We start from the raw sequence: 24,511 nt of genomic DNA on the forward strand, positions 1-24,511 counted from the left end.
ATACTGTAGTAAAATTCGTAGAAGCTTTCTTAGAAATTTCTCCTAATTCCACTTTTGAAATATAATTGTGATTAAATTAGATTTGTAGTTGAAGAATTGGGTCTAAAATGTAACGTGTAGTTTGTAATTCGTAGATGAATGCCACGGAATTTGTTTAGAGGAATGTCACAAAATGAAATTGAAGTGAAATTAATGTATGTGAATTTGCATTTCATTTCAAATTTACATTAATTTATGTTCATTTTTATTCCTTCCTTCCCATTCCCACTTCCAACTTCCATTGCAATTAATGCATACTTTATCACTACTTATAATTATTTAATTATACCCAATATAATTATGTTAGGTTTGCGTTATAAATTCCGTTCTATAATTTCTTCAAAATATCCATTAATAAACCATCACATCCACAAATTAAAACTTAATTTTATTTTCACAAAATCCATTTTAGTATAGTGATAAAAACAATATTTTATAGAAAAAAGGACATGGAGTGAATCTATGCATGATACATAGTCCAGGTTAATACACTTTGACAAGTCTATGTTCAACTTTTTTTTTCCTTACTTTACATTATTAGTAATTAGTAGATTAAATTTGTGTAATTTTTAATTAAATTTAACATCAAAGACCCGTTTAATAATGTTTTCATTTTTTGTTTTATGTCTCTCACTTTTTTAGGAAACGACGGAATTATTTGATAAATGCTCTCGTTTTTTGTTGTTAAAATTTGAGAAATATAATGTTACAATAAAGATAACCAAATCTAAGGAACAATAAAGAAAACAGTTTCTCACTAATGTTCGTATTCATATGTTTGCTTTCCTTTTTAAGTTTTAGATTCTTACTTTTCTCTACTTGAATTGGTGTGTGTCAATGAAATGGGGAATGACATCTGGATCCCACTCTGCCCTATGGACATCTCTAGTGTGCTGGGTGACAACCGTCCACACCCAAATTTTACTCACAAACAAATATGTCAAAGTTTCCTAAACGAGCAAAAGCTCAACGTTATGATTACATATGTCAGCACATCTTAGGTGAGGAAACATATGTAAATGATTGCTACTAACGAATTAACTAAAAAAAGAAAACTAATCCACATTTATATTTTAATTATGTTTGAATTAAAATGAGGTGTAAGAAAAAGATTGACAGCAGATTTTACATCTAATTGGTTTGTGATTTTAGAAGACATTTTTAAAAACAAATATGTATAATATATCCATCCATTCACCATAATTTGGGTATGGTATAATTTTACCATCAATTTTGAGGTTTGAAAAGTCCAATATTTCTACCCTAATATATACATATATATAATTTCCAATGTATTCAACAACATTATATTGGTGAGCATCTAAAATAGAAACTGGCAAAATGAGATTAATATTATTATTATTAATAATAAGGTTTTCTTCGTGCAAATTTTCGGAAACTCTGTTTTGTAAATTCGATGGAACAATCCTAGATAAAGCCGAATCACTCAGTTTTTGATTAAACAAACAACCAAAATAATTTTGAAGGGGCACATAATTAAGAACAAAACCTACAACTTTCATTACATGTTTGCAATTTGTAAAGAACAATGCTCTGTTTTTACATTAAGATGAGACAAAGGAGGACAAAAAAAAGAAAAGAGAAAAAGATAGAAGAAATTGAAATGCTTTGATACAAAGATGTAATGTAAGAGTGATGATGATTACAAATCTTTAGAAATGGGTTTGGGGCGGTTGTGGATGTCCGAGGAGGGACGAAAGAGGGAAATAAGGAAGTCCTTAAGGGAGTGGTAAATCATGGTCTTCACCAGCTTCCTCTGCTTGGGAATCACAGATTTTATTTTCCTACCGCCGACTCTGTCCCGAATCACAGGGCTTCTGAACGCCGCCACCGGCTTGTCTGGAGGAAGATCGGAGACGCGATTGTGGTGGGGCAGGAGTGTGCAATGCATTTTGTTAGGAGCTGTGTTTGTGAGTATATGTGTTATCTGAACTCAACCAACGATCTATCTATTTATATATTGATTAGTGTCAGGAAATTTCTAAGTCCCTTCTTTTTTCCCTTTTTAACAAAAAAGGACCAAATACTTAAATAATTAAATTTCTCGGAGGACTTTCTCCCCCATGGGGTTTTTTGATTCTTTTATAATGATCAATATTTAGGGGGTGTTTTATATTTTTAAAGATGATATATATTGATGATATGTCTAAATGGATTGTTTCACTCCACTCAATAATTATATATTTAGTTTAAGAGACATTTTAAAGTATAGCACAATCAATAGTAATATTTACAAAATAAAAACAAATTTTAAATTATATCAATTATAAATACTAATAGACATTGATAGAGTTTTATCAATATATATCAACACATTGATGAATATTGATAGAAGTTTATCATTGTGTTTTATTTGATAAAATCTAAAATTTTATTATATTTTATAAATATTTTTTACAATTTTATTATTTAATGTAATTTCTCTAATCTTAGTTATATCAATTCAATTTTTTACATTTATTTTTTTTTTCATAATTTTTATAATACAAAACATGGGTGTAGTTTTCAACCATGTATAACTTTTCTGTTGCATAGTTAAGTAGGTTATGTTTAACGTTCTTTTTAAGCTTAAGGGTCCAATATAAATATGTTTTCTTTTTAAAATAAACAAATTTTCAATTTAAATAAATATTTTGTTAATAATAGAATTTAAAACTTTGTTATAACTTATAAATATTTTGATTTATTTTGTTATTGTTAGAGGCGTAGGTGAAAATTATAAGAGTTTAAGCAAAAAGTTAATTTAAATCAACCAAACCTTTTTTTTGTTTTTTTTGACTGTCATAAGAAGCTTCCACCACCTTTCCTTCTAAAAATAACTCAACACTTTATTTATTTATTATAAAAAAACTAAATTAAAATAATTAATTAACTATAATAAACTGAAATTCATTATTCAAATTTAAAATGAGCATTCCATTTCCAATTCTCATAATACAAAGTTTTTGTGCTTTTCAAATTATTCATTACTAACGTCTTGGAACCTTCCTGGAACCTTCTCTAATTCCACCTCTCATATAAAAATTTGATTTCATATCTATTTTTCTTTCTTTTAATTGTCTAAACTCAATATTATTTGTGCTTTACATAATCCAAATCTGTAATTCTTTAGTTCTCACCAACACAAATATTATTATAGTTTGTCTAAATCTTATTAACCTACCTACTTTATAATTTTAATATTAACAAATCTACTCATACAAAATTTGAAGAGTTTAGACATTTATTAATTAGTTTTTAAAGTTGATTGAGAAAATAGTTTGGCACTAAATTAAATTCACACCATAAAGACTAAATTCAACTTATATTATAATTTCATATAAAATTTAAAATAATCGGTTTTCTTTTGTTTTCCGATTCACAAAATGAAATGATTACTTTTCCCTCTCACACCCTCTTCTCTTTTTCTTCCCACTTGCAAGTTACAATAATGCAATCTAATTTTACCTTCCACTTTCAAGGATTAACATATTTATTTTGGTTCACACCACAAATAACATCTCATAGTTTTATCATTTAAAACTTCAATAATACTCGTATTATTAATACACATTTATCACCTAATGATGTTTGTAAAAACTCATGACACACTTTGAGTTGAACTAGATTTAAAGAAAGAAAAACATTATAGATTGGATTGGTCCATGAGTTCTCATGAAATAACTCAAATTTAATTATAATTAATGTAATTAATAGTTTTTATTAAGAAAAATAATAATGAGAAAAACAAAATATATACCCCTTCAAAACTCTAAATTTTAGAAAGTATGTTTTTTTTAACTTATAATATAATTATTATATATACATGTGTTTATTTTTATTTTTATTTCTCTCCAGCTACTCTAAATTAAACGAAATTTTAGTATTTGGGACGTAGGTGGTTAATCAACATGTTGCAATATTAGAGCTACAATGGGAGACTAATGCAGTTTTGTCAGTCACCATTGACCTTTTTCTTCCTTAAAGAATTCATAGACTATATATAAATGGAACTAAACAATATGGGAAGAATAAAAATGATTGGGGGTAAAAACATTGTATTCAGGATGAGAAATAATTGAAATGAAGCTTTCATATTATGTTTTCTTAAATTGAAACGTTCTGACAGTATATTAATAGTAGTCAACTATAAAGTTTATGCATTAATTGTGTTCACATTAGAAAAAAGAAAAACAAAAAAAAAACCTAATATATGAATGGTTATAAAATGAGATATGGAGGGAGCTACAAGTGAATGGATGAATGATTAAAGAATGGTTTTGGGTAATTAAGTTACAAATTTAGCTAAGGTTTATGAGTTGGTATAAAATAGTACGATTCTTCTTTCATTATTTAATACAACCAATCTAATTGTCCTCAACGGGAGTCCATAATCTGAAAACCCTAAACCCTAAATGCTAAACCAAATTAATTGCGTGAAATCTACTCACCTAACTTTTGAGTTATATTCTTTTTCTTTATGGGTTAGTCAAGGAGGATGCCTTTCTTTCACTATCAATATTCAACACATCTATTAGTTATCGTATTTTTAATTGTAATTATGCACTCTCTCTATCATTTTTCTTCTAAATCATAATACTAATACCAATGCACTGCTCTTTTCTCTAAACACCAAAACCACCTACACTTCTTTCCATTTCTTTTTCAGTATTTATGTTTTTGTTTTTGCTCATCTTTCATCTTGCTTGCTCCATGCCTTGCTTTTGGGGTCAAAATCCTACTCATTCACTCTACTTTCACATAACAAACCTGAATTAATTATAGTTAATTTTGGATTTTTAATCTTAAATTCGAGTTCCAACTAACCTTCAATTTCATCCATAAGTTTTAATCGCTCTCCATCCCAATCTCGCTATCGATCTAATTCACTTAAGTTAAGAGATTGCATATTGAGATTATTGTCATTTTTTAAAAAAAATCTAAAAGAATATATATTCAAATGAATTGAGTTTAAGAATACATAAATAAAAAGGTATTAAGTATATATTATAATAGTAAAAATTTGGACAATTTCTGTAGGGAGAAACGATTGTGTTGTATCTAATCCAAAATTTCAACCTACAAAAACGAAAAGAGAGAAATTTCCAAGTTGTAGTGTTTGGATTGGAATAGAACTCAATTGCATCTGTTGATTTTTATCACTTCATTTCTTTTTTTTTTTTTTAAAAAAAAGACAAAAGGAAAATTCAACGATTCAGTGCTGATGAGTTGCTTCTTTTTCCGGCGGATTTGTGGAGCCTCTGTTTTAAACATAATTTGAACAACACCCAATTACCCACTCTTTCATTCAAAAACAACACTCACAATGACATAGAAACAAGGAACAAAACACAACTTATTTGCATCACATTGAAAACGAAAAGAAAAGAAAAGAAAAGAAAAGAACAGAAAAGAAAAGAAAACGGCTCTGTTTTCTGAGTAATTAGATGAAACATAGAACAAAACACAGAGCCTTACACAAAAACAAATACAACAGCACACGATGAAACCAGTGAGATGATGATTATAAAAATGTTGAGAAATGGGCTTTCTGCGATTACCCAAGTTTCGGCGTGGGACAAAACAGGGATTTGATCCATTCTTTAATACAATCGTACATCATCCTCTTCACTAACCTCCTCTTCTTAGGAATCACAGATTTCACATTTCCGGCACCTCCATACACAATCGTCGCCGTCTCTGATTTCGCCGGAATCACCTGGTTGTTGCCGGAGAAGACTCTGAATTTCATTTTTTGAAAAGTTTGGAGAGTTATAGTTGCGTAGAAATATGCAACATGGGGTTGAATTTCAAGGCTTCAGTATTTAAAAGAAAAAGAATATTTGAGGACATATACACCTCAGCAGTGGGCCAATAAATAGAAAAGGACATTTTGAAGAAGTGAAACGCCGACTACAACCCCTCTAAAGACCCTCTTGGCCGCCGCCTTCTTCAACAATTAGTGTTACTAATTGTAATTGTTTTTGTTTTGTTTCGCTTGTTCATACTATTAAATCTCTATCTCTAACGTGTTTGACATTCAATTAGACGATGCCGAGTGAGAGCCCTTTTAAAGGCTAGTGAGAGACATTTCAAAAGTAGGAGTCTCATCATGCACAAAAGATTGCAAGACTCATACGTTCTTAAACTATTACAGGATATCTGTTTTCATTCTGTTTTCATTCACGAATTGTTCCGTGAAGTATACAAAAAAAGAATTGTTCTGTGAAGTATACAAAAAAAAAGAATTGTTCCGTGAAGTATACAAAAAAAAGAATTGTTCTGTGAAGTATACAAAAAAAGAATTGTTCTGTGAAGTATACAAAAAAAGAATTGTTCTGTGAAGTATACAAAAAAAGAATTGTTCTGTGAAGTATACAAAAAAAAGAATTGTTCTGTGAAGTATACAAAAAAAGAAAAAAGAATTGTTGTGTGAAGTATACGAAGTATACAAAAAAAGAAAAAAGAATTGTTCTGTGAAGTATACAAAAAAAGAATTGTTCCGAAAAAAAAGAATTGTTCCGTGAAGTATACAAAAAAAAAGAATTGTTCCGTGAAGTATACAAAAAAAAGAAATCTGATGACTTGCTTAAAAAAAAAAGAAATATATATATATATATATATATATATATATATATATATATATATATAGGAAAATAAGTATCATGAAATTCAAGCTGCCAAAGCAATAGGGGACATGATAGGTTCTATCGTGGAAACCTAGGATCGTCTATCATGTAGAAACCTAGGATCGTCTATCATGTAGAAACCTAGGATCGTCTAACATGTAGAAACCTAGGATCGTCTATCATGTAGAAACCTAGGATCGTCTAAACCTAGGATCGTCTATCATGTAGAAACCTAGGATCGTCTATCATGTAGAAACCTAGGATCGTCTAACATGTAGAAACCTAGGATCGTCTATCATGTAGAAACCTAGGATCGTCTAAACCTAGGATCGTCTATCATGTAGAAACCTAGGATCGTCTATCATGTAGAAACCTAGGATCGTCTATCATGTAGAAACCTAGGATCGTCTAAACTTAGGATCGTCTATCATGTAGAAACCTAGGATCGTCTATCATGTAGAAACCTAGGATCGTCTATCATGTAGAAACCTAGGATCTTCTATCATGTAGAAACCTAGGATCATCTAGGTATCGTCTATCATGTAGAAACCTAAGAAGTTAGGTTAGTGATGATAGAGTTGCATCGTCTATCGTCAAACCTAAGAAGTTAGGATAGTGATGATAGAGTTGCCTAGAGTTGCATCGTCTATCATGTAGAAACTCACAAACTCAATAAACCAGGATATTGAAACCAAGATACTAATAATAATAAAAAATATAAAATATATAAAAAAATTAATAATATAAAATATAAAATATGTAAAAAAAATCTTAACCTTTATAGAAGTGGTGCAATGTCACACATACTAACCATAAAAAAAAGGGAAAAAAATTATTATTAGTAAATTAAGTAAGATAAGCACTTTTGAAAGTGGTTAGAAGCAACTTAAAAGAATGTACATAAATAAAGCTTTCTAGAATGGAAAACAAAAAAGTAAAAGAAAATAACAAATATATATACACATATATAAAACCACAAAAGCTAAAAAGTAAATCAGAATATATATAGACACGCGTCAATACAAAAGAAAATAAAGAAATATATATATAATAATAAATCAATTGTTGGTAAAAACGAGTTTTGAAAAAAAGAAATTAAAATTAAAAAAAAACCTTTCAGCCTCTTTCCTTCCTTTTTCGTGTCTTTTCTTTTCTCTTCTCATTTACTTCTTTCTTCCTTTCCTTCCTTTTTCTATACCACTCCGTCTCCATGTGCGACAAATTAAAAAAAAAAAAAAGAAAAAGAGAAGAGAGATATGATGAAATTACTTTTGTGCGGAGGGAAAGAAAGTGACAAGTGGCGTAGCGGAGGGAAAGAAAGTGACTAGTAAATTTTTTTTGATGGCTTCTTTTTCGTTTCTTTTTGCTTGCTTCCTTTCTTTACCACTTCAACTATTTTTTCAACTATTTATAGGGATAAGAAATTATAGATTGGATGAAATAAGAGATAAACTAAATTTTGTTGATTTTTTTTTTTTAGGATATTCGAATGAATCTTTTAATTGAGATATTCAAATTTATTTCTATTAAAAAATTAAGTATTCGTTTTAACAAATCTCAATTTTTTTTAAAAAAATATATAAATAAATAAAAATAATTTGATTTATGTGGAATATTAAAAATATACATACATATTTGGATATTGGCAATTTTCCAACTTTAGCCTCCAATTAAATTACCATATATATATATATATATTTATTTATTTATTTATACAAAATTTTAAATTAAATCCAAAATTCACCTAATCTCATACGTTATTTTAATCACACTCATGCATAGTGTGATTAATTTGTCATATTAACTGAAATCATAGTCAAGAACAAATCACTTAGTATTTTTTGTTTCAGCTTATCGTTTTCGAGACTCGTCCATTCATACACGTGCACTAATCTCGACAGGGGTATTTGTTGAGTAAGAAATTTCGGCCAATTAAATCCTGTCACATCATCATAACAAATATTCGATAATTATATTTTATTGGATTTTGATAATTAAGTTTATTCAATCCAACCAAATTCAAACTCAACAAGCAGATGGACCTAAGCCCAATAAAGCAAATGGGCCCAAGCCCAAGTCCAAATCCAATAAGACAAATGGGCATAAGCCTAAGCCCAACAAGCAAATTGGTCAAAGTTCAAGCCCAACAAGCAAATGACCAAAACCCACCTAAAGCCCACAAATTTTCTCTATAAATAGAGAAATTTGTCATTCATTTGAGGAGGTATTTTTTTGTTGAAAGAAGAATTGAAGCTCTGAAGTACTGAAGCTCTGAATGAATTGAATTCCCATAGCGGAAGCGTGTGAACGAATTTCAATTTGAAACAAAGAGAAAACACCTAAACATGCTCATCTGGAGGATAAGGAGAACACACGAATTTCAATTTGAAACAAAGAGAAAACACCTAAACATGCTCATCTGCAGGATAAGGAGAAAGAAAACTAACATTTGTAGAACCTTCCAGAAAACTAACATTTGTAGAACCTTCCAGAAAACTAACATTTGTAGAACCTCCCAAGAAGTTTCAAACTTTTCAATGAACACCACGTGCAACACCACAAAATCTTTCTTGACTCAAGATAAAAAATACACAGATAGATGTGGAGCTTTGTGTTTTTGTTTTAAAGGAAAAATTATTTGCATAGACTTTTTTTATTTTTACAGACATAGCTCTTGTTTTTTTAATTTCACCTCCCTTCTATATTAACCAAAAGATATGAAGAGAGATGGAGAGGGAAGTTATAAAAAATAACTTCCTCCCTCTCCCATTAGGTAGAATAACTCCATTGGAGTTATTCTTTTATTTGAATTAATATTAATATAAATATAATATAAATTCAAATTATATTATATCTTATATAATATTAATTTAATATTATATCTCATATAATATTAATTTTATATTATATCATATATAATATAACCAAGGGTATAGATCTTCTCCTATGATCTATAGTTCTAATATGAATCAAATCCATATTATTATTATTTGAATCATATTCAAATATTAACTTCTCTCATGATATTATAATGTATCAAATACATTATATTAATTGTATCATGTACAATTTATTCTCTTTAATCAATTTGAACGATTCAAGTTAAACCAAAATAAATTTGATTCTCATTTATCTTTATTGAGCTAACAAGGGGACCTTATGGATCTACAAATTAAAGCTCCAATGATGTGAGATTAATTAATTAAACTCTTTAATTAAATTAATCACTATTCATTATCAGTCATTCCACTAAAGACCAATAGTTGCACTCTTTTTACTGTAGATATATTTTTGTGTCCATTAGATATAACCAATCAACAGTGCAATGACCCTTCACAAATTGCTAAGTACAGCTAGGCCAAAAATTATCGTTTTGTCCATGTAGTTACATCTAACTCCTTAAATACCACCAATTCCTCTAATGAACAATAATTATTGTCTCACTATAACGAAACTCCTCTCGAGCCAAGAGAGGGTGTGGCGCCACATTGTTCAAGCCCTAGAATCAGCCCTTAAGAGAGCAATTTCTCTACTTACTCTATCTATAGAGAAAGAGTGAATTCTTTCTTGTGTAGTTGTGTTTCCAGCTCCCTAATCAAATGAATCCTCAAAATGGTAGACTTATTGAGTCGGCGATATAGGCCACTCTCACCCATGCAAATCAAAGAACTGCCTTTATAGGCAGGAGTTCACAACTCACTCAAGATTCAGGTCAAGTCACCTATGATCATCTTGGTGAAATGTAGTCTTAACTAGTAACGGTGTTAATAAGAGAGACTATTCATTTCGTGGTCCGATCTTATACAGACTCTTTGTATAGAATACCCCTGCTCTAATGTCTCGACATGAATGATTATGATCAAATCATTTGTAGCACTTTACAACAATTGTAACAACTACAAAGCAGACCGTATTTGTAGTGTCACCAAAATAAGGTATTCAGCCTTATCCATCTACTATAGACCATTTAGGTTATCATTTAAACATGATCCACTTGTATGTCTCCACATACATGTTTAGGTTACATAAAATAACCTTGGATGTTAGTTTATTGGTTTTGTGGGTTAATGCAACTAAATGTCAAATAAAATAACATACTTTATTTTATTAGATAAATAAAATGTTTGTATAATATATACAATTACAAACTACAAAACCACAAGATTTAGGGCATCAATCCCAACATTTGGAACTCAGGTTGAGAAGACCAAAGTGATCCAACCTTGCTATTTGTTTCGGGATTGAACACATTATTTCAGTCTTTGTTTGGGACTAGATTACCAGTTGTGGTTGTGGGTTCATATGCTTATCTTATTCCTACAATCTCCATTGTTTGGCTAAGAGATATGCTTCCTTGACAGATCCTCAAGATGTAATACTTTGTTACTTTTCTCATAATTCTATTGGTTTTAATGCTTCTGAAGGGATCTAAAACAATAATGTTTTGGCATTTACTTGCTGTATATACTTTCAGAGATTCATTCAGGCTATGCAAGGAATTCAAGGAGCTCTCATAGTGGCTTCATGTTTTCAAATGGTTATGGGTTTCCTTGGCTTTTGGAGGAATACTGTGTGGTGGGTAACTCTTAACTACTTAGTTTATGTGTTTCTTAACCATGTTGAACTTGGTTATTTTAGTTGAGTACATAATTTTTGTAATGACTTTTGGATTAGGTTTTTCAGCCCTCATTATGTGGTTCCCTGTGTTACTTTCACTGGACTTGGTCTGTATCATCTTGGTTTTCCAATGGTAATGCAATAAATAGCCTTTTGCTCTTCAATCTTACCTTGAAAATTGATTTTCTTCATGTTCTTCATACTGTTTGCTATTTTTAGCTGGCAAAATGTGTAGAAATTGGACATCCAGATCCTGGACTGATTATTATAGTTAATATCTCACACGTAAGTAAAATCTCATATTTTAGCCTCACTTCACAGCTTCACTTTGTGCATTCGAGGGTATCACAAACTCTTCTTGATTGGTTTTGTGGTTTTGCAGTATCTTCCTTATTTATTGAAAATTAAACAGCCAATCTATGATCCATATTCGGTGTTGTTTTCAATTGTAATCATCTAGCTATATGCACAACTCTTAACTTCAAGCACTGTTTTATAATGACAAGCCCACAACAACTCAGAAAAGTTCTCGCACTGATCAAGTTGGACTTTTGAGTATTGCTCCATGGCTATATTTTTTATTTTATTTCAAAATATAATTAATTATTTATAGTAGACGAAAGGGTTGGAATATTTGTAGTGATGGGTTTGTTTTACGTATATATTCTATAACAACCAATACTATGTCAACCTGGTTAATTTTTAGTGAAATTCAAATTTACAAATTTTACATAATTTCAATTTTATATTTATTACGTATTTATATTTTCAATTTGGAGTTTAACATGTTACTAATTTTTTTTAAATTTCTTTCGCTAGTTAACTAAGAAGTTATTTGATTGTTTTTACCACAGAATATTTCTTTCAGAACTGTTGGAGAGTTCTTATATGGTCTATATTATCTCATTTCATTGCGTGCAGGATTTACATTCCCTATCCATTTCATTGGGGAGGTCCAACTTTCAATGCTGGAGAAGCCTTTGCAATGATGGTTGCTTCTGTTGTTTCCCACTTTGAGGTCATGTTCTTTGACTTCATATGTATTATATATGTCTTCTTTACCATTAGCTACTTACCTCCAAGTCATGTTACTTCTAATAATAAGATATTTCAGAGTACCGGAACATTTTTTGCTGCATCAAGATATGGCAGTGCAACTCCAGTGCCTGCATCCATCATCAGCCGAGGTAGCGGTTGGCTGGTAAGATGTGCCATAAGTGTCCAATTTGTGCTAGAATTCTTCTCTGGTTCTTTATTTCTCTTATTAGTTTTGGATTCTTATTTTCTCATCAATTCCTCTTTAATTTGGGAGTTGGAGTTTTGCTCAATGGCATGTTTGGTTCTCTCACTGGCACTTGTGCATCTGTGTAAGATTAGGATATTTTTCACTAGTTTGCAGAAATTAACAAAATTATATGGTATGATTGAGAATGGTTGGAACCTAAGATTTTGTCCAAAATTCTTCAACAATATCACAAGTCCAAAATTCTTTTTATGGCATATTGCATGCATTGCATTCAATTGGTGAAGATGGGTGGATGTGCCCCAAATATATCCAGGCAAGATACATGATCAAATTTGTTTTGGTTTGCTTAGATGGATATGTGGAACTAGTTTCTTCCAAGCCATAATGAACTTTATGGTTGTTGTCCGCTTTGTTGAGTTGAGTTATTGAGATAGCACTGAGCCAAAAACATGTTTTTAATTAGTTGTTCTCTATTGACAGTTTTACAGAAGCCCTGAATTTTGGTCTCCACAATGTAACAAGTTTTTTTGTTTATGTCTCCAAAATCAAATTAAAGGCTATTCATAAGGTGTTTTTGTTCTAATTTTCCGTTTTCTTTTAATGGGGACTGAACTTCTCCTAGTGTTATATATGGTGTCTGTGTGAAGAGATTTGAAAGATGGGTCTTTTTACTTACATGGTGGGTATTTGGATTGTTCTCTAAGATGTTTGATGAAATGTGTCTCGAAAATCAGTGGCTAATTGCTAAGGTGATCTTATTCTAGTTTTATGTGTCCCTTGAAGGGTTTGAATTTATGTTATTGCTATATGGTGTTTGTATTAAGAAATTTAAGTTGTTCATGATGTCTCCAAAACAAGTACTTCTTACTCATGATGTTTTGTTCTCCAACTCTCACCTAAAATCATTGGAAAGTTAAGCTTACGTACAATAAGATCATAATAGTTTCTTTTTTCTCTATGAAATTGATTGTGTTATCAACAATAGAAAGTGATAGTAGTAAATTATATTCAATATTTTTCAGTTTTTGAAATGATATTGATAAAAGAACACGAAAATGGAAAGACAATTATGGAGGGCGAAGAACTTTATGATTTCTGTTTGCTTAGAATGGTTGAGTATCATTATTATTGTTTTTTATATGATCAATTTCTTATCAAATATGAGATAAATATTGATCTTATGAATAGAAAATGGGAAGGCAGCGGATTTGAATTGTAATTATGCCTTTAGAAATCCCAAATTCGGGTGACCATCGAACACATTAGTTTCATAATCTACTTTATGCAGCTACAATGCCACTTTTATGTTTAGGTTGTAGTAGTTGTACTAATGGTTTTGATTGTAATTGCGGTTGTTTTGAGACATGGTAAAAAAAATTTAGTTGTGATTATTTTAAAACTAGTTACTATTGGTGTAAATCTCTAAAATTTTAATGTTCTTATTTTGGCCGCCTTGTTTAATTTGATTTTACAATAATATTTGAAACAAGTTGTAGAATCTTATTAGATATGCAACGTGACTACATATGTTAGTATGAGGCTTGGAGTAAAATGTTGTGATAAAAAAAAGGCTACTGTTTTTTATATTGGAAGGCCTGTGATAAAATGACTTTTTTATTATTATTATTATTTTAGATTTACGACTCTGCACATGATAGCTTGCTTATGTATTTTTTTTAATGAAAAAATAATATGCTCGAAGAACTAACTTCGTAAATTGAAACTTAATTCTTGATGTCTTGTGTAGTCTAATATTGAAACTCTTGTTCTTTTTTACATGCAGTGAAATTGCAATTGATAACAATTTCAGAAATAATAATTAAAGATATAGCAAAATTTTAAAAAAATTGCAAATATAGCAAAACTATCACTGATAGACTTATATCATTGATAGAATTTGACAAATTTTGTTATATTTGCAAATTTTTTAAAATGTTGCTATATACTTAATCACTTTGAATCAAATTGCTAAATTTGCAACTATCCCTTTTATAAACTTTAAGATTTTTCATATTTGACATAGAGTTAGGTAGAACAATATCTTCATATGGTAGAAGTTTGAGGTATTGTAATTAAGTATGCAATGACTAACTATTTGTATGGTTTAGTGATATATGCAATTTTGTTCAATTGTAAAACACGTATTATTCGACTTGGTAAAAAAATCCAAAAAATTATGTAACCACCAGTTTTGCCAAAATTCTTAATATTTTTTCAGATTTGCTATTTTTCAGTTTGTTAAACTAAATTTTGTCTTTGTCACGGTTATCTGAGATAATCGTGAGAATGAAAAAATAATAGATAAAGATTTGGAAAATAACAAATCCAACAAATATTTTGATTTTTAGCAAAACCACCTGAAGTAGACATCTTTTGACAAATTTTCAATCGATTTTACCTCTTCATAGACAAATATAGAAATTTTCATATAATGATTGATAATATAATTTATTCATTGTACGTTTCTTAAGATTTGATTAATACTTAATAACATTTTATTATATCACACAAATACACAATTTTCATATTTATCATTCATTGTTTTCGGATTATATATATAGTAATAAATATTTATTTTATCATTTTATTTTAAAAGTATAGTTGGAAAATCTTCAAAGTTTGAATTTAAAATTGTATTATTTCCTAAAATTTTGCATTTTGATGTAATAACAACTTCATATTAATAACATTGTATCCTCTTTATAATTATGCATGTAACAATTATTCTCTATATTATACTAATGTCATTTGATATAATAACAACTTCCTATAACTGCATTTAACATAATAATAAATTGAAATTAAAACTTCCATAGAATGATTCATTTAAAGATTCTTCCATGAAATGATTTTATTTGTTATTTCTCCCTATAATTACGATGCATTTAACAAGGAAAATTTTTCTTCCCTAAAAGAAATTAACTATTTCCTAAATGGTATCATTGAATTATATTCATAGTCGTTTAACTAATCAAACTTTATAATAACCAATAGAATTAAGATTTTTCAATCATAGTATATGTCAAGTATGAATGATCTTATAAACTAACAGATTTGGGACACATAAAAAGGTAAAAATTTTGGTAATCAAGATATAGTATCATTTGTCAGGCTATAAGATAATTTATATATTTCAAATATAATGTATTTTAATAGCTGACATGATATTGGAAATAACAGGAAAATAGTGTATTTTGCAAACAACCTTCAAATTTAATAAATCTTAACTAAATTTTCTATTTTTGTTGATAGACAAGATATATATACAAGATTTTCAAATTTGTTATATTTTAAACAATGTATTAAATAATACATATATATTTTTAATAAAAATTTGAATTTAAATTTTAATATATATTGTTGATAACAATTTGAATTTAATTATGCTTCGATGACATTTTTGTAATTATTTGAATCTTCTTCTTTTAGGTTTTATTAGATAAGAAAAGAAAAAGATTGAGAGAGAAGTCAATTGTGAGAGAAGAATTGAGAGAAGAATTGAGAGAAGAAGTCAATTGTGAGAGAAGAATTGAGACAAGAGACGGACATAGTTGAGAGAAGAATTGAAGAAGAAGTCAATTGTGTCCTCATTTGTTTTCGTCAAATGTTGTGGCGATTTTTTTGATGAATTGAATAAGAAATGAGTGATTATTGTAGAATATCATCACTGCATTGTTCAATTTAAAAAAGTTTGAGAGGTTTTGGCCTAAAGAAATTTTTTCGGGTTTCATGATTTCTTGTCAGAGCTTATTGAACCATGACTCTCTTCTGTGTTTTTTAAAATTAAATCAAAATCTTGTAAAACTGTCAATAAAAAAAAGAGAAAGAGGAAGACGAACAGGTGAAAAGCTTCTTATTAATGACAACTTTTCTAATCTTTATAATTTTTAAGAAAATTTGTATGTAACATATGTTATTTTAATTACAATGAATTTTGGATTTAGGTGAACAATTGTATTTTTTATATTTGATAGGAGCTGTTGAGAAATTGTTTCATATAGTTTGTTATTCTAACCATTTAAATATATATTTTGCTATTTTCTGACAGTAAAAGGCAAAATTTACTATTCTTCTCGACAATCCTTACTTTAACCCAAATTGATCCCAAAAACTTATTTATTAATTAAATAAAATTTAAAAGAAAAAGCGTCACCGGTGCCGGTTGGTTGACAACGAAGTTTCTATTCAGTTTTCTAAAACAAACGAAGTCTCTGTTTCTAATTGGATTGAACAACGCAATGGCCAATAAAAACACCAAACTCCCACTGTTTGATTCAACAAATAAGCATTAAAAGTTCCCACGAGACACAAAAATAAAAACAAATCACAACTTTATTTAATTACACCATTTGTAATTTGTGGAGAACAAGGCAAAGCGTAAAATGCTCTGTTTTCTCCGTACAATAAAACAGAGGAACCATGAAGAAGAAGAAGAAGAAGATAAAACAAAAAAACCCTAATAGGAAAACATAATTACAAAGCTAAGTCACGGGGTGTTGGGTTTCCCGCAAACGAAAAAAGAGGGATTGAAGAAAGTCGATTACAGAGTGATACATCATCGTCTTCACTAGCTTTCTTCTCGCAGGAATTAGAGTATAAACCTTCCTGGGTTTGGAAATTGGGTGGGTGGTGGCAGGAAAATGGATGGAGTTGGTAAATGGCGCAGTATTTGGAGCCATCAGAAAGTGAGTGAATTTGTTTGAGTTAGAAGGTGAGGAAGGTTTGTAGTTTTATAGAAATGTGAAAGCAAATGCTGCTGGGTGCCACGATTGTTAGGATCCATGTTTCTAAGAAGTTTCGAAGCTTTGCCAAAGTAAATCGACACTCCAAACCTTTCCATTCTATTTGGAATTGACATCCATCAAAACTCAAAATGTAAGCTTCCTTGACTTTTATATCAACTTGGTTCACATTTAAAGTTCTTAGCATAACTTCATGTTTTACCAATCTATATCTACAACTCATAATCCAAACAAACCATTTTAACATACATTTGTTTCTCTAATTTAATTTTTATAAAGTATCTTCAACCTCTCTTTACCATAAACCTAGCCTTACACTAATAATTGACCCTATACAATTTAATTTACCCTTATAGATTGAGTCTTACTTAGAATAAGAAACCATTACAAATTAATTGCCTCCAAAACCTAATATATAAACATAAACTTATTTTAATGTTTCTCACATTTTGTCAATTCTCACTTTTTCAACATTGCTCAACATATAGAAACCCTTCATAATAAAACATTATAGTTTCTACTTTTTAATAATTCAATACTTCATCATATTTCTCCACTCAACTTACACAACTTTTCTTTTTCTTAAACTTTTAGTTTATCTTCAAAGAATGAGTTACATTATTTTGATTTAGGATTTAGTTATTTAGTTTAAGATGATGACCAAAAGTTTTAATTAATAAAATTTGAAGTTTTTGGAAGAAGGTGATCAACAAAAGTTATAATTGTTGACAAATTTAATATACTACGAAAATTAAAAAATAAAAATAGTGAGCCTATTATAGTTGTTACATTTAATTATTATGTGTTTGAAATTGTATTAAAATATATTTAAAAGCAATCTATTCAAAATAACACTATTTGGAGAAAATTGTTGGACTAAATCTGAGAAGGAAAGAACATTTTTTTTATTCCACACTTTTCAATAAAACTAAGTTTTGCACATCTAAAGTTAATATATAAATTGATAATTTGTGAACAATTAGTGTTTTAAAAGATTAACAAATGTTATAAAATTATATCAATTTTTTTTTATCACACTTTCACTTTTCAACAATTATTGAAAGTTTATGTAAGTGTGGATGCAAAAGCAACTTAGTATGTTTAAAAGGTAAAATTTTATTTAAAATGAGGAATTTGAACAACTAATTAATAGAAATGAAAATGAAAAAAACCATCTTAAATGATTCTTCAACACAATTATTTGTGATTAATAAAGAGAAAAAAATCACAGTAAATTAAAATAAATAATTTGATTAAATTTCAAGTTCCTTATTGAAAGTTATTTTAAAATGATCTTTTTTTATATATACATATACACATACACATCATATACATATACATATATACATCATACACACGTATATATATATTAAAAGAGTTGTGTGGTATTCATAAATAAATATTCCAAAATACTTCAATGGCTATTGCCTTGCTAATTAATAAAAGCAATGAGTTATTTTCTAAAAGAGTTAAAATTTACTTTTATAAATTTATTTGTATGTATTATGAATAACTAAAAAGTGTATGAATAAAAGAACATACTCATAAATATTTGTTTGAATAAATAAATAAACCATTAAACTAACTAAACAAATAACAAAAAAAATCATTGAATTAATTTAAACATAGATTATTATTAAATAATGTATTTATTTTAATCCATTCTTATAGAAAACTAATAAAGTATGAGAACCAACTTATTGTATTACATCAATTTATCGACGTCTACAATTTTAATATATGTTCGTGAACTAATGTGCAATTGTGTTGATACAAAAATAGATGATTATACACAATGTCAACTTTGACAATCATATAATTCACTTAAGTAGCTCATATAAACGATGGTGGTGAGTTTCAAATTACAATTTAATCTGTATGTTATTAAAAGTTTTAATAGAACATTTTAGTTAGCATTTGATTTGTTTGTAATAATGATAAAGGTTATTTTATTATTATTTTAGAAGAAAAATAGTTTGAGGTAGGATGAAGTTTAGAAAATGTGTATAATTCCATCAATAATGGTTTAGTGGTAAAGTTAAGATTAATTAGTAATTTAGGGTTAATAAAGGGTATAGTTATTGCAAAGGAAATGAAATGACCATATTGTGTTAATTTAGGTGGCTCAAGTTTGGGGCAAAACTTGTCATTTATTTGAGTTAGTTAACACATAGTTTGACATTATGGGCTCTCGGGAAAGGAAACTAAGTTGATATTTCCTTAATCTCTGTCACTACTACTTATTTTCCATATTTCAATATATTATATTGTTTATATGACATCGCCAATTACATTCATCCTACTCATTATTTATAAATATTATCATAAAAATACCCAACCACCTCATTTCCATAATAATAATAATAGGAAAATTGTAATGGGTTTCAAATTAAATAAACAATTTAGCAACTATATATGTCTTCTATTTTTCAAATATCCCAAATATGAGCATAAAAAAAGAAATCCTAAAACTAGAATCAAGTGTTCATTTTGGTGATTTTTAATTTTTAAATGAAATGTTTCTTCCACAAAATTTAATTTAATTCAATTTAAGTAACATGACAAAGTATTCAATGTTTCCCATTTTACATTAAATTTTAATTCAAGAGGCCAAGATCACCATCCCCGACTATGCATTCCATCTATTTTTTTGGTTTCTCTCATCTTTGAATGTGTTGGGTGATTTTGTTGATTTGGTTGGTTTTGTTCAGTCTCATATGTTATATAGACCGTGGAAGGCGAAATTGAGAAGGGATTTGAAGTCGTACAATACAAGAAAAACCCTCTACTACGACGGTTATTTATATCACAAAATGGAAGAAGAAAAAAAAATTGACACAAAAGGTGAAAAACACATTTTTGGTGGGAAAAAGCAAAATTTTTCGGATAATACTTTTCACGACAGTTATTTGATGTCATAGAAGATAACTAAAATAATATATTTATATATATAATATATTCATTCTCTTCAACATTCAATCCACAGCCATCACCTACTCACTTGTATGTCGTTTGTTCCTTTTCTATTTCTCTCTCTATATAAACTTGTTCTCTGTCACTCTTTCCCTATTTCCCTAAACTCCATGGATCGTTGGTAAGGTGTGCAATTTTCAATTTTATCTGAATTCCATCTTTTTGGCAAACATTTGTACATGATATATGTGAATTAAATTGATTGGAAAAATAAAACTATTGTTTTTCTTACTTTTTCTTTTCTTTGTTGGAAAATAGAAGTAGATTATGCATATGTTGCATCTGTTATTTAAATGATGAGTTCAGTCTGAGTTCTATCTTTGTTTTTTTTTTTTTTTGTTAGTTGACTGTTTTGGTTGCATCTATTATTTAAATTTATGTCATATAATTATCGTTACATTCTTATGGAGTGTTTTTAGAGATGAAGATGGAAGATTGATATGCAGATTGTATTCTATTTTTTGGTATGCATAACCATAATATTTACTTCCTTATATTCATGTTGTTTTTGTAGGTTTTAATGAAGCCGACAAAGTTCATGAATTTTTTTTTAAAGAAGCTAGGGTCATCAAAATACACGGACTATTTTTAAAATTGAAGGATTTGACCATGCTTCAAGCAACCAAGAATATTTTGAGAGGCGAATGATTACCGGTTGGTTGTTTATGCTTGTACGAAAATCATGTTATATGTATTATGATGGTATTTACACTGATTTTGATTAAGAGCTGTAATTCCATACTTGTAAATTATTCAAACTTGATTAAAAATGTACGGATATTACAAAGTATATTATAGCGTATTTATATTAAAGTGTCAACCATTTGTTTCTATATGGATGTTATGTATTATATCATTATTGTCATTGAAATGGTTCGTGTAATGAAGGAGCGACAAGGAGAACATGGAAAAACAATATTAATTAAGGAATTTGCAATAGGAAATAAATGTCATAATATATGAATTCGTCCACAATTGTCGTCAATAATAAAACAATGACATTTATTTTTATAAAAAAAACTGTCAGGATTTTCCTATATTTAACAGAAAAAAATGTTGTCAATGGCAAAACAATGACATTTAATTTTCTAAAAAAACGGTCACGATTGACATATCCTTGACATTTAAAAAATGTCATAATAAACGAATTTGCGACATTTTTAAATTGTCCTTAATACACAAATGATGACAGTTATTTGTTGTCATAATATAAAATATGAGAGTTATTTGTTGTCATAAAACAATAATTAATGATATTTATTTTATGTCATGAAAAAATTTATTGTGATAGTTTTCAAAAACTGTCATAGAAGGACTTTCCATGACTCCCGGTACTATGACTGTAAATAACCCCTCATAAGGCTACAAGGTCCTGGATACCAAGTGACCCACCTTCTCGCCTCATTATGCAACAAGCTCACGAAAAGAAGAAGGATGACAAGATAGGTTAAGAAGAACTGAGGGAGAAAATAGAAGGATAAAAGGAAATGTAAGGAAAAAAGCAAACAAAAGTGAAAAGATAAACATGAATAAAAGAAAATGTAATAAGAAGAAAATGAGAAGAAGAAAGAAAAGGTGAATCAGCAGAGCAAGAAAGGAGGATATTGAGCTTCCAATGGGAAACACTTCCTTGCATGGGGCCTTATTTTAAAGTTTTAGCAACAAGGACCCAAAAAAAACAAGATAAATAAATTTGAGTCCTTGGACGAAGAAACAAAGAAATAAAGTTGGAGACAAAAGTGGAGGAGGAAGCTACGAAGGAGTTTGAGAAAGAAAGTGACAGAAACACTTTGTCGGAGGAGAAAGTGCCCAATCGCAAGAAGGGAAGAAGAAAAACACATTTAAAGAGTTCTTGCGGGAACTGATAGAGGGAAAGGAGAGAAGGAAAAAGGGACCTCATCACCATCCATACGACAAAGGATAAATCAAAATATACCTCGAGAACAATTAAGGATATAAAGGGGTTAAAGAAAGGGGGTAATGATGGAACATACAAGAAGAGGAGGAAACCTTAGGAATGAAGAAAGGACAATCCTTTTACGCTGACGAATCCAAGGATGTCTTGTTGCAAGCCCACCGCCTTGACCTCTATGTAATCCTCCAATCCTCCAATGACAAACCACTTAAACTCCTCACAAGTCCAAATTGCCAACATTCCCCGCTAAAAACTCTTTCACGCAAACCTTATTCACCTACTCCGAACCTTAGCAAATTTGATGATGCGTTGTGATCCGATAGCAAAAATGAGAATAACTCCACCAGCACCATCTTCGCTGAAACCTCATTTACTATCGTAATCCTTAAAGGATATGCTAAGTGTCACTAATTGTTTGGTCTTTTAAATTATGTTATATGTAATTTTTCTATCTTTTTACTTATGCGTTTAATTTTTCTTGTCGCAAGCTTGGCTCTCTGCTTTGTAGTATTATAGTTTTCTTCATGATTCAATAACACTTCAATGAAATAAATTATGTGAAATAAAGTTTCATTTGTTATTAAGGCGTTTAACTTGTTAAGGAACCTTAGAAAGTATTTCTCTAGTTTGTTAGGTGAGCAAGCTTTATCTCATACCTCATTTGTAAAATTTTTGTGCGAATAATCTTATCATTTATTTTTAGCAGTGAGGACTTTGCAGTCTCTAAACTTGCGAGTGTGCGAGAGCCACGTTTAGAAATTTTCTTAAGGCGTTTAAAAACAATGACATTTAAATAAAAGTTAAAACTAAGCCAAAAAGTGAAAATTTTAAAATTTTGTATTCCTTTATTAAATTTAAATAACAACTCCTATGTTGCCTTCTCTCGCAAAAATAAAGAAGCATAGCTTCAAAAATAAAATTTAGAGAGTTAAGTAATAAGAGGCGATATGAGTTACAATTGTGGAGAGAAATGGACTCATAGAGTACCAATGATTTTCTAGTTATCGCCAAAACATAAGTAAATACAATAAAAAGCATTATTTTGCCAAACAAAAGGATTCAATTTTTTTTGAAAAATCTAGACATTTCTGAAGCGGAAGATAAGATTTAATGTGGGGAATGAACAATGGTATTTTTAGTATTAAGCTTGCCACATTCTGAACTTAGAAATATTTTCATAGCAAAAAGTACGCTTGCTTGCGTTTTAAGAAGTGTAGAAACGCAAAAGGGAAGGTGAGTCTTTGAAGAAGAATAGTGCGTGCAGACAATTAGATACGGAGTGATGCTTGAGGACAAACATTATTCTAAATTTGGGGGTGTGATAACGTGTATAAATAACCGTTATTACAATCTCTTGTATTAGAATAATGAGGTCAAAATGCATAAGAAGATGATCAAAATGCGTAACTTACGTTGTAAATACATAAGTATTTAGAAATAAACTATACATAAGCATTATGCCTGTTTTACGTGGTTTTCATATCTAAGCGCATGATGAATATAAAGAAAGAAACAAGTGAAGCAGAGACATCTTCCGTAAGAACTACGCGATGGAAACTCATTTGGTAATTAATGTCTCTAGGCGAGGAACCATGTCATCACGCGAGGAAGGCTCACTATTGGATAATAATGGTAGTTGGAGTGATGTGACCTCAGAGGAATGGAATCAACACTGATAATCTTAGAGGAATAGAAGTTTTCCGCCTAAAGCTGTCTATAAAAGAACACCACCCCCACCATAAAGAAGAGACGCCTAAATGGGTGACATGCTTGTATGGGCACAAATAGGGCCTACATGGGCCAAAACCTAAAGAGTTGATGGCAAGGATTAGTCTCACCACTGTGTGTACACCACTCCATCATCTTCTCGACCAGATTGTAACACGAAATCTTAAAGTGTAGGAGGAGAAGAGTCCATCCCCCGTTTCCCCCCAACTTGTATTTCATTTTCTTCCTCTTTCCACTTACTTTTTCTTTACATTGTATTCATTCATATTGTACATTGGCTGAAAGCCTTCATTCTTTAATACAACGTATCTTTATACGCTCTTCAATCTATTTATGCCTCTACTATTCATATGTCTTTGTATTATTTATAGTTTAGGTTTATGATTTGTTCGCGTTAAGTAATATTTATTTGTACCGCTTAGTGTGTTAGTTGAGCTACATTATGCACTTAACTAGTGTATGTCACCAACTACCCAAGGGTGAGTAGCAAGGACGTGGTTAATACACGTAAGGAAGAATTTTATTTACTTTGCAAGATGCCTTCTTTCATTTGTATCCTGAAAGACGAACAAGTGTGGATAATAGGGGCTGAGAGGTTGTTGTCCTTAAATGTGAAGCACTC

General features: G+C 29.5%; 1 pseudogene; it reads left to right on the top strand.

Moving 5' to 3' along the window:
• The first annotated feature begins 1,796 nt into the window (after positions 1-1,796).
• Positions 1,797-12,656, top strand: LOC101205222 (annotated as a pseudogene).
• Positions 12,657-24,511: the final 11,855 nt, after the last annotated feature.

This window comes from Cucumis sativus, chromosome 6 (genome assembly GCF_000004075.3).
Source record: "Cucumis sativus cultivar 9930 chromosome 6, Cucumber_9930_V3, whole genome shotgun sequence".
NCBI lineage: Eukaryota > Viridiplantae > Streptophyta > Magnoliopsida > Cucurbitales > Cucurbitaceae > Cucumis > Cucumis sativus.